General features: G+C 47.0%; 1 long non-coding RNA gene and 2 pseudogenes across 2 annotated transcripts; 2 read left to right on the forward strand and 1 right to left on the reverse strand.

Moving 5' to 3' along the window:
• Positions 1–16,594, reverse strand: part of LOC147966856 (uncharacterized) — a 42,594-nt pseudogene extending 26,000 nt beyond the window's left edge.
• On the forward strand, positions 2,306–5,866 carry LOC147966858 (uncharacterized; annotated as a pseudogene).
• A 377-nt stretch (positions 16,595–16,971) lies between the features above and the next one.
• On the forward strand, positions 16,972–22,604 carry LOC147966859 (uncharacterized). Of its 2 annotated transcripts, XR_015609081.1 has the most exons (4): positions 16,972–17,268; positions 17,371–19,764; positions 19,853–19,916; positions 20,026–22,604. It is a non-coding gene; the product is annotated as an uncharacterized LOC147966859 (long non-coding RNA). The 2 variants fall into 2 exon arrangements; XR_015609080.1 differs by having other exon boundaries at positions 19,853–22,604.
• The last annotated feature ends 331 nt before the right edge of the window (positions 22,605–22,935 follow it).

Here is a 22,935-nt window from a genome sequence, read left to right on the forward strand (position 1 = left end):
TTCATATACTACATATAACAAATACTTGCAATCACCATGTTAAAAAAATGAACTAGGGTTCATCTTGAGGATTCATATACTACATATAACTAATATATCAAATATTTGCATCATCCAATACTTGCATCATAGCATCCAATACTTGCATCATAGCATAGGAACATGCATCATCCATCATATAAAAAAACCATTCAAATCAATTATGAACTAGGATTCATCTTAACACAACCATAGCATAGGAACACGCATCATCCATCATACAGTTCAAATCTAACACAATATAGCATCTAGAATCAACCTAAATGAATCCTAGGGTTAATTTTTTTTTCAAATAGGAGTGATTTCAAACGAATAATGCGACGAATCGGAAGGTGTTTGATTAAAACTAGTTGGAGGGATTGGAAGAGCTTACTTTTCTTTCTTCGGGGCCATCTCAATCCGCAAAATCCGTCAAGAAACGAGGAAGATCGGAGGGGGGAGTGGAGGGGATGAGAGAGGCGACTATGAGCAAAACTGCTCTGTTCTTCATGGTGGGGGCGGCTGGGTGGGGGAGAAGGGGGTGGGGGCGGCCGGCCCGCGTTTTATATATGCCCACACCCTACCGCCGGAGTCTCCGCGGTAGGTTCAGACAACCTACCGTCAGGCAGGGCGGCGGTAGGGTGTGACGGAGGGGGAACGGCGGCAGTTATCGTTGCTGACGTGGAAAAGTTTGCTACCGCCGCAGGGCTCGGCGGTAGGCTATACGATCCTACCGCCGGGCCTCTCGGCGGTAGGAAAAAGGGTCAAATCCCGAAAAAATTTCAGACTGGGGTCAGATCTCGATTTGGTTTCCCAAAAGGGTCAAAGCACGAAATTTTGCCATGCAGCATATGGCGACTCAGGGCGAGGTTGGCGTTGCAGAATCATCCGAGTTCGTGTTTACGCCTGGGTCCTTCTCCAGGTCGTGGCTGATTTGAACAAACCTGTCCGAGTCGTGTTGAGTTTTGACCTTTGCGTTTTGGCAGCGCGCGTGTGGATCCGAACGCCAGCGTTGCTTCCCGATGAATAATAGTACTACTCGATTGATTCTTGACGGGAGTAGTTGGCTTGTCTTTGATCTCCTCCTGGAGTAAACAGTACCTTCTATTGATGGCCTCTGGACTTGCAGGGTATCCAAACGGTCTTGGTGATGACTAGTTTACGCAAAGGAAAATCAATCTGTTTCAGGTCGATGGCTCCTGTTGACTTGGCGACTTGGGACAGCAAACATCTCGCAACCTCGATTTTCTTGAACCTTAAATCTCACAAGCTATGAATCAGAACCGATGAACTCGAAGCTGATGTAGATCCTCTCCAACCGGTTCTTCCTCATCTAGAAAATTATGAACTCCTCGATCCCTGGAAAAATGCATCTAAGAACTCAACACCACCATGCGCGAGCCCCACGGTGGGTGCAAACTGTCGTGGAATTGTCACGGCAGATGTCCTAGTGTGAGGACTTAGTCGCGAGGCCAACGCATCTATGTGGTAGCTTGAGAGGGGTTGAGCGGAATTGAGAGACGCAACACAAGACAAGGATTTAGACAGCTTCGGGCCCCGGGAAACATCATCCGGTAATAACCCTACATGTTGTTTGTGGCTAGATCTCATTATGCTCCTCATGAGAGAGTCGCCACATAAGCCGGATCCCCCTTGTGTCTAGCCCTAGATATTGTTTCTTGTTGCTTGTCCCCTCTTGGGGTGCCCCGCCCTCCTTATATAAGTTGAAGGGGCGGGTTACATGACTAGTCGTAGTAGGATTACGATTACTCAATTACAAGTGGAGTCCTAGTCTTGCTTCCTTTGTAAGGAAATATTCCTTACGCTTTCCTCTTAAGCCGGCCCACCATAACATGAGCCGGCCTTCTGGGCCTTGGGCCTAGTCTTCTATCTGACCCGCCGTCGGGGTCATCCGTGAGTCGTCAGGCTCATGAGTCGTCTGACCAGTGAGCCGCCAGACCCGTGAGTCGCCAGTCCTCCGACGGGTCATCGGTGGAGTGCCAAATCCGCCCGGGTCATACTTCCGGCCGGGTCATACCGCGGGGTATATCCCCGACAGCCTTGACCTGTTCTCTCCGTCAGTTCAGTAGGGGCGTGCACATCGTGGGCACGCCCACCTCGCATGCACGACATGCTCGGCCACGGCCATTGTACACGTTCTCTCCCTCGCCCCCTTGTACCTCTGCATGTATAAATACCCCTGCGATATGTGAATACAAGGGAGCGATGAGTTCAGTCATTCAACTTGGTACCTGAGCAGTTCCGATCCCAACCCCACACTTCCACCATGAATCGCCTGCTCCGCCGCTCACGCTCAGCTGACCTCGACGCGGCGGCCAACCTCCCTCCTTTAGCTCCTCTTGCTGCCGTCCCACCCGCCCATGCAGCTCCCGGCGCGGGCCTCCATCCTCGGGCTCCGGCGCCCGCTCCGGTGCGCCTCGGCAATGTTGCACCCGCTGCGCCTGCGGCCTTTCTGGCAGCACCTCCTGTGCCTCCCCTTCACCACGGCGCCGGCCGTGAGCTCATCCCCTGCCTCGACATCGCGGGTGCGCCGGCACCGGCGCAGGTGCCAGCCGACGGTCTCCCTCCCACAATCACTCACTTCCTGCGGTTCAAGCTCGACCTCGCCGCGGGTAACTACTCCAAATGGCGCCACCTCTTCTATTGTATTCTCTGCAAGTACAATGCGCAGCAGCATGTAGATGAAGGCCGGAACCCGCCCACGACGATGCAGTGTGGCGCAACGACGATATAACCATCATCTTGTGGATATCCTCCATGATTTCTGATGAGTTATATGACATCGTGGTGTCCCCTCCGAACATTCCCACGGAGCACCAAATCTGGCACACCCTCCGGCTGTTCTTCCTCGACAACCAGGCCGGTCGAGCGATTCATCTCTCGGTTGAGTTCCGCAGCATGGTGCAGGGGGACCTGCCTGTGGCCGAGTATGCCCGCCGTCTATAGACGCTGGCGGCCGCGCTCGCCGACGTCGAGGAGCCCGTCACCAACCACACCTTGACGCTCCAGTTCATCCACGGCCTCAGTCGTCGGTTCCACATGCTCGCGACGGTCCTGCCGTTGCAGGTGCCGTTCCCCAACTTCGCACAGGCCCGGTCGCGCCTCGTCCTTGAGGAGATCACACAGAACGAGCGCACTCGGGCTGACGGGCGCTCAGACGGCGCCACCTCGCTCTCCATCGGCAACACCTCCGGCGGCTCCTCCGGGGGCGCCCGTGGCGACCGCAATGTCTCCGGCAACTAGGTGGACAAGGGGAAGGCCCCCGCCGAGGCCTCCTCCGGCGGCGATCGTAGTCGTGGCCGTGGGCGCGGGCACCCCGGCGCTGGTAGCAGCTCCACGGCTACGGCAGGGCGCGACTCTCCTCAGCAGCCGCTGGGAGCCCATCCATGGATGGGGTACTTCGCCCCGTACGGGAGCCCCTTCCCACCTCCTCACCAGCCGCGCAAGCCTTGGACAGCGCCCAACTCCGCCGGTGTGCTAGGGCCACGTCCTGGCCAGCAGCATCAGGTCTACAATGCCGACGCCTCGAGCTCCTCCAACCCCGCCCCATGGGACAACTACGCCGCCCTCCATGCTGCACTCAACAACATCGCGCACCAGCAGCAGCACGGCTCCGGTGAGTGGTTCTTCGACACTGGCGCAACTTCCCACGTCACCGGTGAGACGGGTAATCTCTCCCAACTGTCTTCTGCACTTGCTTGTTCTTCCAATAGCATTGTCATCCGTGACGGTTCCCGGATTCCTGTAGTTTCCGTCGGCTCCACCCGCCTGGGCTCTTTCTCCCTCAACGATGTTCTTGCCTCCCCGACGATCATTAAGAATCTTATTTCCGTCCGTCGTTTTACTCGCGACAATTCTTGTACAATTGAGTTCAACCCATTCGGTTTTGTTGTGAAGGACCTCAAAACCCGGCGCATCCTAATGACGTCAAGTAGCCATGGCGATTTATATCCGTTCTTCAGCTCCAATGCAGTCCAGCAGATCCTCTCCGTCGATGGCAGCTTGTGGCATCAACGCCTTGGGCATCTTACCAGTAGTTCCCTTTCAGTCTTAGCTAAAACTTTTCTTCAATCACCATGTAATAGCAACAGTTTGAATTCCCATATTTGTGAGTCCTGTCAATTAGGCAAGCAATCAAGATTACCTTTTTCATCCTCTCGCTCGTGTACTACTACTCCCTTCGATTTGAGACACTGCGACCTCTGGACCTCCCCCGTTTCCAGCGTATCCGGTTACCAATTTTACCTTGTCATACTTGATGACTTCTCTCATTTTTCGTGGACTTTCCCACTACGAACTAAATCTGACACGTCCATTACCTTAGTCCGTTTCTTTGCATACGTAGTCACACAATTCAATGTACCCATCAAATGCATACAGTGCGACAACGGTGGCGAGTTCCTCACCACCCCGCTCCATGACTTCCTCTCCTGCCGCGGTTCCTCTCTCCGCCTCTCTTGCCCATATACTTCACCCCAAAACGGAAAAGCTGAACGGATGATCCGCACAACAAATGACGTGCTCCGCACCCTCCTTCTACATGCCCATCTTCCTCCCACTTTTTGGGTGAAGGCCCTTCACATGGCTACCCATCTCCTCAACCGGCGACCATCCTCCGCCATCCGCAACGACACACCCTTCTTTCGACTCTATGGCCAATATCCCACGTACAATCATCTACGGGTTTTCGGGTGTCTTTGTTTCCCCAACATCTACCCCACCATCGAGCATAAACTGTCGCCGCATGCCGTTTGGTGTGTGTTCATTGGGTATCCCCTCGAGCATAAGGGGTACCGTTGTCTCGATCTCAACACCCGCAAGGTCATCATCTCGCGTCATGTTGCTTTTGACGAGACCGTTTTTCCATTCGTCACCACATCCCAGCCTCGTTCCCCGGATCACGTGGCCGCAAAAAATCCCAACGAACACATCCTCCCCGAGCGGCGCACTTCCGTACCTCGTACCGGCCCCGCACAGGTTCCTCCTGGGATCCCGCTGCAGCCCCCACCCAACCGCGTCGCTCACACACCCCACCTGCCCCCCCGCGGGATCAGCGCTCACCAGCCCGCCCACCAGCCCGCCCAACACCCCGCGCTCCCCAGCCAGCGCCATGCCCCCCGCGGGATCAGCGCCCACCAGCCCGCCCTCCACCCCGACGAATCAGCCCGCCACTCCCGCCTCCAGCAGCGCTGACCCCACACCTCCTGCCGCAGCTCCCCTGCGTGCCGCCTTGGCCAGTTCGCCAGCGCCACCTGTCCCAAAACTCCCGCCCAGGGCTGTTCCAACCAATCCGCCTGCTAACCTGCATGGTATGCGCACCCGTGCTAAATCGGGGTTTCTTCTTCCCAAAAATCAGCTCAGCCTGCATGCCTCTGCGTCGTCCGCCATTAGTCCTATCCCCTCTTCCTACCGAGTGGCTTTGAAAGATCCCAACTGGCACCGTGCTATGCTATAGGAGTTTAACGCGCTTTTGCAGAATAACACTTGGAATTTGGTTGCTCGTCCTGCAGGTTCTAACGTGGTTACAGGGAAGTTGATATACCGGCATAAATTTCATCCAGACGGCTCCCTGGCTCGCTATAAAGCTTGTTGGGTGCTGCGAGGGTTCACGCAGCAAGCCGGCTTCGACTACGGCGAGACTTTCAGTCCCGTGGTCAAACCGGCGACGATCCGCACCGTGCTCAGCATCGCCACCGGGCGTTCTTGGGCGATCCACCAGCTCGACGTCAAGAACGCCTTCTTGCACGGCACCTCGCCGAGACGGTCTACGCGCAGCAACCCTCCGGCTTCGTCGACACCGCCAACCCCGCCTGTGTGTGCCGCTTGAACCGCTCGTTGTACGGGCTGAAACAAGCGCCGCGGGCATGGTTCTCCCGGTTCACCACGTACCAGCTCCAGCTCGGGTTTGTGGCATTTCGGTCCGACTCTTCTCTGTTTATCCTCTGTCGTGGCACACAGCTAGCTTACCTACTGGTGTATGTCGATGACATTATCCTCACCGCGAGCGCCACTTCTCTACTACAGTCCATCATCTCCTTGTTGGGGAACGTAATAATTTCAAAAAAAATTCCTACGCACACGCAAGATCATGGTGATGCATAGCAATGAGAGGGGAGAGTGTTGTCCACGTACCCTCGTAGACCGAAAGCGGAAGCGTTAGCACAACGCGGTTGATGTAGTCGTACGTCTTCACAATGCGACCGATCAAGTACCGAACGCACGGCACCTCCGAGTTCAGCACACGTTCAGCCCGATGACGTCCCTCGAACTCCGATCCAGCCAAGTGTTGAGGGAGAGTTTCGTCAGCACGACGGCATGGTGACGATGTTGATGTTCTACTGACGCAGGGCTTCGCCTAAGCACCGCTACAGTATTATCGAGGTGGACTATGGTGGAGGGGGGGCACCGCACACGGCTAAAAGATCAACTTGATCAATTGTTGTGTCTTTGGGGTGCCCCCCCTGCCCCCGTATATAAAGGAGCAAGAGAGGAGGAGGCCGGCCCTAGGAGGGGGCGCGCCAAGTGTGGAGTCCTACTAGGACTCCCTAGTCCTAGTAGGATTCCACCTCCCATATGGAATAGGAAAAGAGGAAGGGCAAAGGAGAAGGATGGAAGGGGGCGCCCCCCTTCCCTAGTCCAATTCAGACCAGATCAAGGGGAGGGGTGGGGCCACCCTTGAGGCCCTTTTCCTTCTTTCCCGTATGGCCCAATAAGGCCCAATACGTATTCACGTAACTCTCCGGTACTCCGAAAAATACCCGAATCACTTGGAACCTTTCCGATGTCCGAATATAGTCGTCCAACATATCGATCTTTACGTCTCGACCATTTCGAGACTCGTCGTCATGTCCCCGATCTCATCCGGGACTCCGAACTCCTTCGGTACATCAAAACTCATAAACTCATAATATAACTGTCATCGAAACTTTAAGCGTGCGGACCCTACGGGTTCAAGAACTATGTAGACATGACCGAGACACGTCTTCGGTCAATAACCAATAGCGGAACCTGGATGCTCATATTGGCTCCAACATATTCTACGAAGATCTTTATAGTTCAGACCGCATAACAACATACGTTGTTCCCTTTGTCATCGGTATGTTACTTGCCCGAGATTCGATCGTCGGTATCCAATACCTAGTTCAATCTCGTCACCGGCAAGTCTCTTTACTCGTTCTGTAATACATCATCTCACAACTAACACATCAGTTTCAATGCTTGCAAGGCTTATGTGATGTGCATTACCGAGAGGGCCCAGAGATACCTCTCCAACAATCGGAGTGACAAATCCTAATCTCGAAATACGCCAACCCAACATGTACCTTTGGAGACACCTGTAGAGCTCCTTTATAATCACCCAGTTACGTTGTGACGTTTGGTAGCACACAAAGTGTTCCTCCGGCAAACGGGAGTTGCATAATCTCATGGTCATAGGAACATGTATAAGTCATGAAGAAAGCAATAGCAACATACTAAACGATCGGGTGCTAAGCTAACGGAATGGGTCAAGTCAATCACATCATTCTCCTAATGATGTGATCCCATTAATCAAATAACAACTCTTTGTCCATATTTAGGAAACATAACCATCTTTGATCAACGAGCTAGTCAAGTAGAGGCATACTAGTGACACTCTGTTTGTCTATGTATTCACACATGTATTATGTTTCCGGTTAATACAATTCTAGCATGAATAATAAACATTTATCATGATATAAGGAAATAAATAATAACTTTATTATTGCCTCTACGGCATATTTCCTTCAGTCTCCCACTTGCACTAGAGTCAATAATCTAGTTCACATCACCATGTGATTTAACACCAATAGTTCACATCTTTATGTGATTGGTTCACATCTCCATGTGACTAACACCCAAAGGGTTTACTAGATTCAATAATCTAGTTCACATCGCTATGTGATTAACACCCAAAGAGTGATCATGTTTTGCTTGTGAGAGAAATTTAGTCAATGGGTCTGGCAAATTCAGATCCGTACGTATTTTGCAAAATTCTATGTCTACAATGCTCTGCACGGAGCTACTCTAGCTAATTGCTCCCACTTTCAATATGTATCCAGATTGAGACTTAGAATCATCTGGATTAGTGTCAAAACTTGTATCGACGTAACCCTTTTATGACGAACCTTTTGTCACCTCCATAATCGAGAAACATATCCTTATTCCACTAAGGATAATTTTGACCGTTGTCCAGTGATCTACTCCTAGATCACTATTGTACTCCCTTGTCAAAATCAGTGTAGGGTATACAATAGGTCTGGTACATAGCATGGCATACTTTATAGAACCTATGGCTGAGGCATAGGGAATGACTTTCATTCTCTTTCTATCTTCTGCCGTGGTCGGGCTTTGAGTCTTACTCAATTTCACACCTTGTAACACAGGCAAGAACTCTTTCTTTAACTGTTCCAGTTTGAACTTACTTCAAAATCTTGTCAAGGTATGTACTCATTGAAAAAACTTATCAAGCGTCTTGATCTATCTCTATAGATCTTGATGCTCAATATGTAAGCAGCTTCACCGAGGTCTTTCTTTGAAAAAACTCCTTTCAAAAACTCCTTTGTGCTTTACAGAATAATTCTACATTATTTCTGATCAACAATATGTCATACATATTCTTATCAGAAATGTTGTAGTGCTCCCACTCACTTTCTTGTAAATTCAGGCTTCACCGCAAGTCTGTATAAAACTATATGCTTTGATCAACTCATCAAAGCGTATATTCCAACTCCGAGATGCTTGCACCAGTCCATAGATGGATCGCTGGAGCTTTACATATTTTGTTAGCACCTTTAGGATTGACAAAACCTTCTGGTTGCATCATATACAACTCTTCTTCAAGAAATCCATTAAGGATTGCAGTTTTGTTATCCATTTGCTAGATTTCATAAAATGCGGCAATTGCTAACATGATTCGGACAGATTTTAAGCATCGATACGAGTGAGAAAATCTCATCGTAGTCAACACCTTGAACTTGTCGAAAACCTTTTGCGACAATTCTAGCTTTGTAGATAGTAACACTACTATTAGCATCCGTCTTCCTCTTGAAGAACCATTTAATCTCAATGGCTCGCCGATCATTGGGCAAGTCAATCAAAGTCCATACTTTGTTCTTATACATGGATCTCATCTCAGATTTCATGGCTTCAAGCCATTTTGCGGAATCTGGGCTCATCATCGCTTCCTCATAGTTCGTAGGTTCATCAAGTAACATGACCTCCAGAACAGGATTACTATACCACTCTGGTGCGGATCTCACTCTGGTTTACCTATGAGGTTCGGTAGTAACTTGATCTCATCAAGTTCTACTTTCCTCCCACTCACTTCTTTCGAGAGAAACTCTTTCTCTAGAAAGGATCCATTCTTGGCAACGAATGTCTTGTATTCGGATCTGTCATAGAAGGTGCACCCAATATTTTGGGTATCCTATGAAGACACACTTCTCTGATTTGGGTTCAAGCTTATCATGTTGAAACTTTTCACATAAGCATCATAACCCAAACTTTAAGAAATGACAACTTTGGTTTCTTGCTAAACCACAGTTCATACGGTGTCGTCTCAAATGAATTTAGATAGTGCCCTTTTTACGTGAATGCAGCTGTCTCTAATGCATAACCCCAAAACTATAGTGGTAAATCGGTAAGAAACATCATATATCGCACAATATCTAATAAAGTACGGTTACGACGTTCGGTCACACCATTACACTGTGGTGTTCCAGGTGGCGTGAGTAGTGAAACTATTTCACATTATTTTAACTGAAGGCCAAACTCGTAACTCAAATATTTTACCTCCATGATCATATCATAGAAACTGTTATTTTCTTATTACGATGATTCTCCACTTCACTCTGAAATTCTTTGAACTTTTCAAATGTTTCAGACTTGTGTTTCATCAAGTAGATATACCCATATCTGCTCAAATCATCTGTGAAGGTCAGAAAATAACGATACTTGCCGCGAGCCTTAACACTCATCGGACCGCATACATCAGTATGTATTATTTCCAATAAGTCCGTTGCTCGCTCCATTGTTCAGGAGAACGGGGTCTTAGTCATCTTGCCCATGAGGCATGGTTCGCAAGTATCAAGTGATTCCAAAAGTCCATCAGCATGGAGTTTCTTCATGCGCTTTACACCAATATGACCTAAACGGCAGTGCCACAAATAAGTTGCACTATCATTATTAACTTTGCATCTTTTGGTTTCAATATTATGAATATGTGTATCACTACGATCGAGATCCAACGAACCATTTTCATTGGGTGTGTAACCATATAAGGTTTTATTCATGTAAACAGAACAACAATTTGTTCTCTTACTTAAATGAATAACCGTATTGCAATAAACATGATCAAATCATATTTATGCTCAACGCAAACAACAAATAAGATTTATTTAGGTTCAACACTAATCCCGAAAGTATAGGGAGTGTGCGATGATGATCATATCAATCATGGAACTACTTCCAACACACATCGTCACCTCACCCTTAACTAGTCTCTGTTCATTCTGCAACTCCTGAGTCAAGCTACTAATCTTAGCAACTGAACTAGTACCAAATACTGAGGGGTTGCTATGAACACTAGTAAAGTACACATCAATAACATGTATATCAAATATACCTTTGTTTACTTTGCCATCCTTTCTTATCCGCCAAATACTTGGGTAGTTCCGCGTCCAATGACTAGTCCCTTTGCAGTAGAAGCACTTAGTCTCAGGCTTAGGACCAGACTTGAGCTTCTTCACTAGAGCAGCAACTTGCTTGCCGTTCTTCTTGAAGTTCCTCTTCTTGAAACTAGTGGTCTCGTCAACAATCAACACTTGATGTTTTTCTTGATTTCTACCTTCGTCGATTTCAGCATCACGAAGAGCTTGGGAATTGTTTTCGTTATCCCTTGCATATTATAGTTCATCACGAAGTATTACTAACTTGTTGATGGTGACTGGAGAATTCTGTCAATCACTATCTTATCTGGAAGATTAACTCCCACTTGATTCAAGCGATTGTAGTACCCAGACAATCTGAGCACATGCTCACTGCTTGAGCTATTCTCCTCAATCTTTTAGCTATAGAACTTGTTGGAGACTTCATATCTCTCAACTCGGGTATTTGCTTGAAATATTAACTTCAACTCCTGGAACATCTCATATGGTCCATGACGTTCAAAACGTCTTTGAAGTCCCGAATCTCAGCCGTTAAGCATGGTGCACTAAACTATCAAGTAGTCATCATACTGAGCTTTTGTCAAAACATTCATAACGTCTGCATCTGCTCCTGCAATAGTTCTGTCACCTAGCGGTGCATCAAGGACATAATTCTTCCGTGCAGCAATGAGGATAATCCTCAGATCACGGATACAATCCGCATCATTGCTACTAACATCTTTCAATATAGTTTTTCTCTAGGAACATATCAAAATAAACATAGGGAAGCAACAACGCGAGCTATTGATCTACAACATAGATATGATAATACTACCAGGACTAAGTTCATAATAAATTTAAGTTCAATTTAATCATATTACTTAAGAACTCCCACTTAGATAGACATCCCTCTAATCCTCTAAGTGATCACGTGATCCATATCAACTAAACCATGTCCGATCATCACGTGAGATGGAGTAGTTTCAATGGTGAACATCACTATGTTGATCATATCTACTATATGATTCACGCTCGACCTTTCGGTCTCCGTGTTCCGAGGCCATATATGTTATATGCTAGGCTCGTCAAGTTTAACCTGAGTATTCCGCGTGTGCAACTGTTTTGCACCCGTTGTATTTGAACGTAGAGCCTATCACACTCGATCGTCACGTGTTGTCTCAGCACGAAGAACTTTCGCAACGGTGCATACTCAGGGAGAACACTTGTACCTTGATAATTTAGTGAGAGATCATCTTATAATGCTACCGTCAATCAAAGTAGGATAAGATGCATAAAAGATAAACATCACATGCAATCAATATATGTGACATGATATGGCCATGATCATCTTGCGCCTTTGATCATCATCTCCAAAGTACCGTCATGATCTCTATCGTCACCGGCATGACACCATGATCTCCATCATCTTGATCTATATCAATGTGTCGTCACATGGTCGTCTCGCCAACTATTGCTCTTGCAACTATTGCTATCGCATAGCAATAAAGTAAAGCAATTATTTGGCACTTACATCTTATGCAATAAAGAGACAACCATAAGGCTTCTGTCAGTTGCCGATAACTTCAACAAAACATGATCATCTTATACAACAACTTATATCTCATCACGTCTTGACCATATCACATCACAACATGCCCTGTAAAAACATGTTAGACGTCTTCTACTTTGTTGTTGCAAGTTTTACGTGGCTGCTACGGGCTTAGCAAGAACCGTTCTTACCTACGCATCAAAACCACAACGATAGTTTGTCAAGTTGATGCTGTTTTAACCTTCGAAAGGACCGGGCGTAGCCACACTCGGTTCAACTAAAGTTGGAGAAACAGACACCCGCCAGCCACCTGTGTGCAAAGCACGTCGGTAGAACCAGTCTCGCGTAAGCGTACGCGTAATGTCGGTCCGGGCCGCTTCATCCAACAATACCGCCGAACCAAAGTATGACATGCTGGTAAGCAGTATGGCTTATATCGCCCACAAATCACTTTGTGTTCTACTCGTGCATATAACATCAACGCATAAAACCAGGCTCGGATGCCACTGTTGGGGAACGTAATAATTTCAAAAAAATTCCTACGCACACGCAAGATCATGGTGATGCATAGCAACGAGAGGGGAGAGTGTTGTCCATGTACCCTCGTAGACCGAAAGCGGAAGCGTTAGCACAACACGGTTGATGTAGTCGTACGTCTTCACGATGCGACCGATCAAGTACCGAACGCACAGCACCTCCGAGTTCAGCACACGTTCAGCCCAATGACGTCCCTCGAACTCCGATCCAGCCGAGTGTTGAGGGAGAGTTTCGTCAGCACGACGACGTGGTGATGATGTTGATGTTCTACCGACGCAGGGCTTCGCCTAAGCACCGCTACAGTATTATCGAGGTGGACTATGGTGGAGGGGGGCACCGCACACGGCTAAAAGATCAACTTGATCAATTGTTGTGTCTTTGGGGTGCCCCCCTGCCCCCGTATATAAAGGAGCAAGGGAGGAGGAGGCCGGCCCTAGGAGGGGGCGCGCCAAGTGTGGAGTCCTACTAGGACTCCCTAGTCCTAGTAGGATTCCACCTCCCATATGGAATAGGAAAAGAGGAAGGGCAAAGGAGAAGGAAGGAAGGGGGCGCCCCCCTTCCCTAGTCCAATTGGGACCAGATCAAGGGGAGGGGTGCGGCCACCCTTGAGGCCCTTTTCCTTCTTTCCCGTATGGCCCAATAAGGCCCAATACGTATTCCCGTAACTCTCCGGTACTCCGAAAAATACCCGAATCACTCGGAACCTTTCCGATGTCCGAATGTAGTCGTCCAATATATCGATCTTTACGTCTCGACCATTTCGAGACTCGTCGTCATGTCCCCGATCTCATCCAGGACTCCGAACTCCTTCGGTACATCAAAACTCATAAACTCATAATATAACTGTCATCGAAACTTTAAGCGTGCAGACCCTACGGGTTCGAGAACTATGTAGACATGACCGAGACACGTCTTCGGTCAATAACCAATAGCGGAACCTGGATGGTCATATTGGCTCCTACATATTCTATGAAGATCTTTATCGATCAGACCGCATAACAACATATGTTGTTCCCTTTGTCATCGGTATGTTACTTGCCCGAGATTCGATCGTCGGTATCCAATACCTAGTTCAATCTCGTCACCGGCAAGTCTCTTTACTCGTTCCGTAATACATCATCTCACAACTAACACATTAGTTGCAATGCTTGCAAGGCTTATGTGATGTGCATTACCGAGAGGGCCCAGAGATACCTCTCCGACAATCGGAGTGACAAATCCTAATCTCGAAATACGCCAACCCAACATGTACCTTTGGAGACACCTGTAGAGCTCCTTTATAATCACCCAGTTACGTTGTGATGTTTGGTAGCACACAAAGTGTTCCTCCGGCAAACGGGAGTTGCATAATCTCATAGTCATAGGAACATGTATAAGTCATGAAGAAAGCAATAGCAACATACTAAACGATCGGGTGCTAAGCTAACGGAATGGGTCAAGTCAATCACATCATTCTCCTAATGATGTGATCTCATTAATCAAATAACAACTCTTTATCCATGGTTAGGAAACATAACCATCTTTGATCAACGAGCTAGTCAAGTAGAGGCATACTAGTGACACTCTGTTTGTCTATGTATTCACACATGTATTATGTTTCCGGTTAATACAATTCTAGGATGAATAATAAACATTTATCATGATATAAGGAAATAAATAATAACTTTATTATTGCCTCTAGGGCATATTTCCTTCACTCCTCGCTCCACCAGGAGTTCGCCATGTCCGACCTCGGGCCACTGCATCATTTTCTTGGCATTTATGTCACCTCCACCACCACTGGCCTCTTTTTGTCACATCAACAGTATGCCTTGGAGATACTCGATAGAGCAGGGATGCTAAACTGCAAACCCATACCCACTCCAGTGGACACACATGCAAAACTTCCACCAGATGCCGGCCCACTATTCCATGATCCTTCGCTGTATAGAAGTCTCGCCGGTGCACTACAGTACATCACTCTCACACGCCCTGACCTCTCCTACGGAGTTAAGCAGTGTTGTCTCTTCATGCACGCTCCACGCGACTCGCACTTTCAGCTACTCAAACGCATCCTGCGCTACCTCCGTGGCACCACACATCTCGGTCTATAGTTCCACCGGTCTGCCTCCACCGAGCTCGTCGCGGACTCCGACGCCGACTGGGCAGGGTGCCCTGACACACGCCGCTCCACTTCGGGGTATTGCATGTTCCTCGGCGGCAACCTTGTGTCGTGGTCATCGAAGCGGCAACACACCATCTCACGTTCTAGCGCGGAGGCCGAGTACCGCGCCGTCGCACATGCCGTCGCCGAAGCCGTCTGGTTGCGACAACTCCTTGGCGAGCTTCATCAACCACTGGCGCGTGCCACTGTTGTCTATTGCGACAACGTGAGTGAGATGTACATGTCCACTAACCCTGTCCAGCACCAGCGTACGAAACACGTGGAGATCGACTTGCACTTCGTCCGGGAGCATGTGTCGCTCGGCGAGGTGCGCGTCCTCCATGTCCCCACGAGCTCTCAGTTCGCCGACGTCTTCACCAAAGGGCTGCCGACGACCATCTTCCTCGACTTCTGGTCCAACCTCAACGTTCGGGAGCCCCACGTTTCGGCTACGGGGGGCTGTTGGAAGTCTACTACACGCACAACAGCAGAGGGCCAACGGCCTTGACCTGTTCTCTCCGTCAGTTCAGCAGGGGCGTGCACATCGTGGGCACGCCCACCTCGCATGCACGACATGCTTGGCCACGGCCATTGTACACGTTCTCTCCCTCGCCCCCTTGTATCTCTGCATGTATAAATACCCCTGTGATATGTGAATACAAGGGAGCGATGAGTTCAGTCATTCAACTGAGAGGAGGTATCTCGCCGGTGAAGCCATTACTGGACAGGTCCAGTATCCTAAGGAACGTTAGATTCCCGAGGGACGGTGAAATCGGGCCCGACAATACTAGGTTGGCAAGGTTCAGCTCGGTGGGTCGCCCCAGGTGCTTCGGGTCTGTGCAGACGATGCCCTCCGACTTGCAAACGGGGACGGTGCAGACGACGCCCTCTCAATTGCAAACGGGGATGCCGGTGTGCCAAGATCTCAAAGCTTGACTCGATTCGTTGGTGATAGCCCGCTTGAAATCTAGTAGCGAGATCACGTCCGTGCTATTATCATGGACTGTCGTCATTGAAGAGGAACAGTGGATGCTGCCGACTCCACAAGAAACGAGCAGCAATGACGGCAACGTAAGGATATGGCCGAGCCTCGTCGGTTGACTGGCACATGTAAGAAGGCCTCCCTGATCTGCACGTATTAAGAGTAAATGATCAGCAAGGACAGTAGCCATTAGAGGATGCCGCCGACTTCAAAAGTGGTGTGAGGAAAGAGTTTGCTGGCAGCAATGACAAAACCGACGGCAAGGCAAAAAATGGATGTTTGGAACTAAAACCACGACCCTTATTTTGGACCGGAAGAAGTACTGTACTCACTAGTAATGAGATCAATGAAAGATGGTAGCACGGACTATATTCAACCGGTTCCGATGGCGATCGCATAACAAGATAGAAGTCTAGGGCGCCTGTCCTTCACATTGTCATACCGGTTGTGACTTTGAGCATGTACTTTTATTTTTATTTTTCACTCCATTTACGAGCTGCAATACTTTATGACTCTATGGTACTTTGAATTTTTTTAATAAGATGGTTGCATGCATTGTCATGATGCAGAAGCCGGAGGCACGCCTTCATTTTAAAAAAAACTAGTAATGAGGAGAACAAAATACGTATGGCACCGTTGCTCGGCCGGATCGCACGAAACGGCGGCCTGCTTCCTTCCATGGTTTTGCTGACGGCCGGGTGGTGAGGTGTGCCCGTATGAGTTGGAACGCTGGATGCTCATCTGGCTGAGGCCCCAGGTATTTAAAAACCCTCTTACAGCGTCATCACGTCCACACACTTGCGTTTGAATTTTCTGCAATTTTTCTGACGGCCTTATCTGAAGCCTGCCCACCACGGGAGCAAAGACCTCAAGTCCGCCAACCTTGTCAGTGACTGTTCCAGTCGTGAATAAATCTCTACTCCTAATGTCTGAGTTGATGAATAGCATCCATGGTTTATTTCGTCCCACCAATTTCGTCCGTTTTATTTCGCTGTTTTTTTTCCGTCTCCCTTCCCACCACACCGTTTCCCATGCAGGCACCCAAAAAAACCCCACCCCCGCACAAAAAACGCTCCTCTCGATCCCATCTCCGATCTTCCTGCCGCCGACTCTTCGTAGCCACCGCCCAGGTACGAACTCGTTCATTGCCGACGCCGCCGTCCGAGGGGAGACGCCGCCGCCGTATCTCCAGGGTAGGGCGGCTTGAATCCCTGTCGCCGGGATCGCACCCGCCGAACTCCGGGCCATGGCGATATCCAGCAGGCCATGGCGGCGATCAGCGCCGGGACAGGACCAGGAGGCCGCTGGCGTCTCCCTGATCCGTGACCCCGACGCCATGGAGCTGCTCGTCAAGGTCCGAGCCCTTCCCTTCCCGTCCCTAGCGTCAAGGTCTTCGATTCCCTTCCCTGATGCGATTTGATTTGATTCCATTCCTCTTCCTCACGCACGCACGCAGGCATGCGCGGGTCCAGCAGCAGGAAGGGCAGAAAGGAGGACCGAGGTCGTCGGTGCGCGTAAGGGACGTAGCTGCCCGGACCTACTTCGCCCTCGATGAAGAGGAGACTGCGGGCCAGAGCTCCTGTCTCCCAGGGCCGCCGAGCGCAAGGAGCTATTGCCATGGCACCTCCTCGCTCGCCCTCGGTGCGGCAGCGTGTATATGGAATTGTGCCCTGGTGGGGGCTCCGAGGGAGGAAACCGATGAGCACAAGGCACTACTGCCATAGCGTCCGGAGGGAGGCATGACGCCCAGGGCTACAGGGAATCCGCTGACGACATATGTGGCTTCTCCTACGCCTGATGTTGCTGTCCTTGCAGCGGCGGCAACGGATCTGAGTCCCACCCGTTGGGATCGAACGACAGATGGCGTGAGGCAGCCGGATGCGAGTCCCACTCCCAATCCGAGGGCTCGATCTTCTCGATTCCTGGCTGCGGCGGGTGTGGAACTCCGAAGTGACGGTGAACTCGCCGGCGTCGCACTGCCCCCACAGAAGCGCCATCAGGTCTGCAAGCTCTGGTCGCTCGTCTTGATATCAGCCATGTAATCATATCTCACTTCATTGTGCAATCTTGTTTCTGATTCCTGGAGCTTGGACATCCGAAATTCTTTGTTTTGGAAGCATATTTTTTCAGATTGTTTCATCTTAGTTTACTGACAACGAAATTGTTAACCCTTCTTAATCTTTGGTTGGACCAACTAATTCACAAGCTTTTAGGTCAGATTTTTCACGAGTACTCACTTAGGCTATAGTTTTTCCTTTTCTTTTCTTTAACTCCCAGAAAAACAACAGTGTGCATTGCATCATATTAACCACTTGATATTACAGTGATCAATATATAGGAATTTGAACGCAAGAAACAACTAATAAGGTTGCTGAAAGGGTTAGGATTTGTACTTAAGGTTTTTTTCTTGCTTAGCAGTTCAGTCTATTGAATTAAATAGTTGCCTATCTCTTCTATTATAATTGGATTTTTGCAAAGATCTTTTCAGACGAAGAGATCACGGGCTTATTGGCTTAAGCAAATGATCAAATCCTTGGGCACTGATAAAAATTACTGATGTGTGTGTGTGCGGTGGCAGCTGGCATGTGAGTTTGCACCGACACATCTAAACACATTTTTATTAACTATTACTCTCGAAATAGGATTTCGCCCCGCTTTATAAATAAAGCAACGGTCCATACAATCCAAGTTCAAGCGCACTCAACATACAACGGCTGGGGCCACAGCACAATCAAGCCCAAGAAAGCATAAAAGAAATAGAAAGAAAAGCCACCTAGTGGCGTCCGCATAACGGCACTACGAGGAGGATAGTCGACGCGCCGAAGCCAGAAGCGCATCCATCATCAATCCAAGTCGGTCACGATCACGCTGCCTCGAGAGCGGGTGCCAGTGCTGCAGGAAAGCAAGGAATTTGAAGAGGGAGTCAGACGCCTTCCCGGGGAAAACCTTCTCTATCACCATCTTATTCCTAGTTATTAACTATTACTGATCGGGGCAATACTGTTTTCTTAACAACTCGTTTGTTGTGCATGCACACTAAATATGTTTGACACAACTGATGTTAAATCGTTAGAGTATTCACGCTCCCGTTGCGACGCACGGGTGATTACCATATGAGTGTGATACAGTAGATTTCAAATTTTGTGCAGTTGCATCAGCTACGACTTGTAAGGTATAAACTTTGGGACTGTATAGAGAAAAAAAAGTGTTTTTCCCGCACCACACACTCAAATCATTATATTGCTAATGCAAGTGAACAATCAGCATTTCTTATTGAGCCATGCTAATGTTTCTCTTTGTTTAATTGCGTACTCCTTTTGTTTACTTCTTCAGAAAGCACTTCGCTCTGTTGCACACAATAGCTATTTCTGCACCAATTTGTCCGAAGATATAAAGTTTGAACCAGCCATTAGCTTACATTTGGCCAGTTCATCTTTCAGGAGAATATGCATCTTACTTAGTTCGAGGTGAAATTTTGTTTGTCACGTCAGGAATAAAAAAAAATATCTTTATATAAAGTCCTTACTATATATGTTGCTCCCTTCCATTGAATTGGATGTAACATTGTGTACACTTAATGTTGAGACTAATGTCTATCGCCAATTTCAGTATAGTCGAAACATATTGATGGGACTAAAAATGTTTCTGCTTTTGCAGGTCTGACCTGACTCTTCTCTGTACTTATGTAATTGGTTTATTTCTTGATAGGGTGGTACTCTCTGAATTTCTTGATGAGCGTTCCTGTTGCTGCACCGCATTGTGGCTGAGTCCTCTTCTTGGCCATGCCAGTGACATGAGCATGATGGTGTATACCGGCTTCCCAGACATGTGTCTGTCGAGGCCGCACCGGGTATAGCTACTCTCCCTCTTTAACCAACAGCAAGAACATTCTGTTTATGATGCGTATATGAAATCAATCAATGTTGCAACTCACACAGGTTTGTGGAGGTGATGGCACGAGTACTTACCAGGATGCTTGGAGATGCGTTGGCATATGTCCAGGTAATGAAATTGTTGGGAGTGATTGCTCAGCACATATCTGGCTAGACTAAATAATTCAGATGGATTGAAATTTTTTGTTGGTAACGAGTTACACACATCTGTAATGCAGAACAACCTGGTCCATGCATGGGGTCTGACTTGAATATATCAGGAGATGACTAGATGTAAATTTGACTTTCAGATTATACATCTGTGAATTGCGCAGAATCATATAGAGCAGATGGGCATCGTTGACACGTAGTGCATGAGTGCATGACACATTGCGCAATTAAGATGCTCTTAGGCCAGCTAAGTAACATAAGACAACTTTTGTATGAAGATTGACTGTTCGGTTTCATTCTGACAGTTTAGAAGCTTTTGTTTGGCGTTTTTCTCAGCCGGATAATAGAGAAAAAGAGACTTACGCAGGGTATACTTTCGCTCTCTAACAATAATTAAATTTTGTACTACTTAGAAAACTCGTTAGATGTTTTTACTGCTTGATCTCACATCATATTTACGTGCTAAGAAATAAGTTGTAACTGAAACAATAATGTTAATTTATGAAACTATATACTATCTTGGATATTAGTTTTTTATAAAATTAATTCCGTGTTCAATTGGTTTTTCCTTTTGTCTGTCAAGATTTTTTTTTTACAATCTGTAACATGAGTAATTTATTTGACATACATATCTGGCTAGACTAAATAATTCAGATGGATTGAAATTTTTTGTTGGTAACGAGTTACACACATCTGTAATGCAGAACAACCTGGTCCATGCATGGGGTCTGACTTGAATATTTCAGGAGATGACTAGATGTAAATTTGACTTTCAGATTATACATCTGTGAATTGCGCAGAATCATATAGAGCAGATGGGCATCGTTGACACGTAGTGCATGAGTGCATGACACATTGCGCAATTAAGATGCTCTTAGGCCAGCTAAGTAACATAAGACAACTTTTGTATGAAGATTGACTGTTCGGTTTCATTCTGACAGTTTAGAAGCTTTTGTTTGGCGTTTTTCTCAGCCGGATAATAGAGAAAAAGAGACTTACGCAGGGTATACTTTCGCTCTCTAACAATAATTAAATTTTGTACTACTTAGAAAACTCGTTAGATGTTTTTACTGCTTGATCTCACATCATATTTACGTGCTAAGAAATAAGTTGTAACTGAAACAATAATGTTAATTTATGAAACTATATACTATCTTGGATATTAGTTTTTTATAAAATTAATTCCGTGTTCAATTGGTTTTTCCTTTTGTCTGTCAAGATTTTTTTTTTACAATCTGTAACATGAGTAATTTATTTGACATACATATCTGGCTAGACTAAATAATTCAGATGGATTGAAATTTTTTGTTGGTAACGAGTTACACACATCTGTAATGCAGAACAACCTGGTCCATGCATGGGGTCTGACTTGAATATTTCAGGAGATGACTAGATGTAAATTTGACTTTCAGATTATACATCTGTGAATTGCGCAGAATCATATAGAGCAGATGGGCATCGTTGACACGTAGTGCATGAGTGCATGACACATTGCGCAATTAAGATGCTCTTAGGCCAGCTAAGTAACATAAGACAACTTTTGTATGAAGATCGACTGTTCGGTTTCATTCTGACAGTTTAGAAGCTTTTGTTTGGCGTTTCTCTCAGCCGAATAATAGAGAAAAGGAGACTTACGCAGGGTATACTTTCGCTCTCTAACAATAATTAAATTTTGTACTACCTAGAAAACTCGTTAGATGTTTTTACTGCTTGATCTCACATCATATTTACGTGCTAAGAAATAAGTTGTAACTGAAACAATAATGTTAATTTATGAAACTATATACTATCTTGGATATTAGTTTTTTATAAAATTAATTCCGTGTTCAATTGGTTTTTCTTTTTGTCTGTCAAGATTTTTTTTTACAATCTGTAACATGAGTAATTTATTTGACATACATATATATATATATATATCGGAAAAGCTAAATTCCTGCCGGCAGGAATGTACGATTCGGGCCTCGTCCGATTAGCATTTGCGATTCATCCAGGCGCGCTCCACTCCGCGAGAAAAAGACACAGCGGCCAGGACGGGATTCGAACCCCCAACCTCCTGCATGTGCACCACCACAGTAACCAACTCACCTAGACTTTGTTGTTGTCAAATTTGCCCAGACTGTGAATGTGTAGCGTAGTGGCTCTTTGTTCAAGATTAAATGTGAACGACCTGCTAACTTGATGGCGAATTTAGTGAGAAGAATTCGGATACTATGGAATTGACTACCGTGAATTTTCTCTCTGGATTGGATCTGTCATTTATTTGGGTGCTAGATCTATTGGCACACCCTGGTTACATTTTTAGTCCAAAAAAAAATGACGCTGAATATGGGATTTGAACACACACCAAGCAGCTAATGTGAAACACACACTAACCACCTCAGCTAGACTATTTGTTGTGCAAAATAATGCACATCATACTTTTTGGCCATTCTCTGTTGATTCCTTTTTCTTTTTTCTTTGAGGAGTTGATCAAATATCCCGATAATTTTTCTATGAATAGAATGATAACTCACACATTTAAAGACCCGATAACTTATTTACCCCTGTCCTGATAACTTTGGCGGCCGAAGGGGAGGGGGGAGTTGACGAGCTTTTATGTGAATAGCATGGTACTCACACATCGCAGACCTGATAACTTATGCACCCTATCCTGGTAACTTTGGCAGTAAGGAGGGGGGGGGGGGGGTTTGATGAAATATCCCCTCGATAGCTTTTGTGTCAATAGCATGGTAACTCACACATCGTAGTCCTGTTAGCTTATGTACAAATATCGTGGTAGCTTTTTTGACCCAAAAAAACTAGTGTAAACATACCTTCGATAACTTTTTTGTATGAATAGCATGGTAACTCCACATCGTAGACCTGATAGTTTATGTACAAATATCGTGGTAGCTTTTTTAACCCCAAAAAACTAATGTAAACATACCTTCGATAACTTTTTGTATGAATAGCATGGTAACTCACATATCGCAGACCTG

The sequence above is a fragment of the Triticum urartu genome, chromosome 6A (genome assembly GCF_056163025.1).
Source record: "Triticum urartu cultivar PI428250 chromosome 6A, HENAU_Tu73, whole genome shotgun sequence".
In the NCBI taxonomy this organism is placed as follows: Eukaryota; Viridiplantae; Streptophyta; class Magnoliopsida; order Poales; family Poaceae; genus Triticum; species Triticum urartu.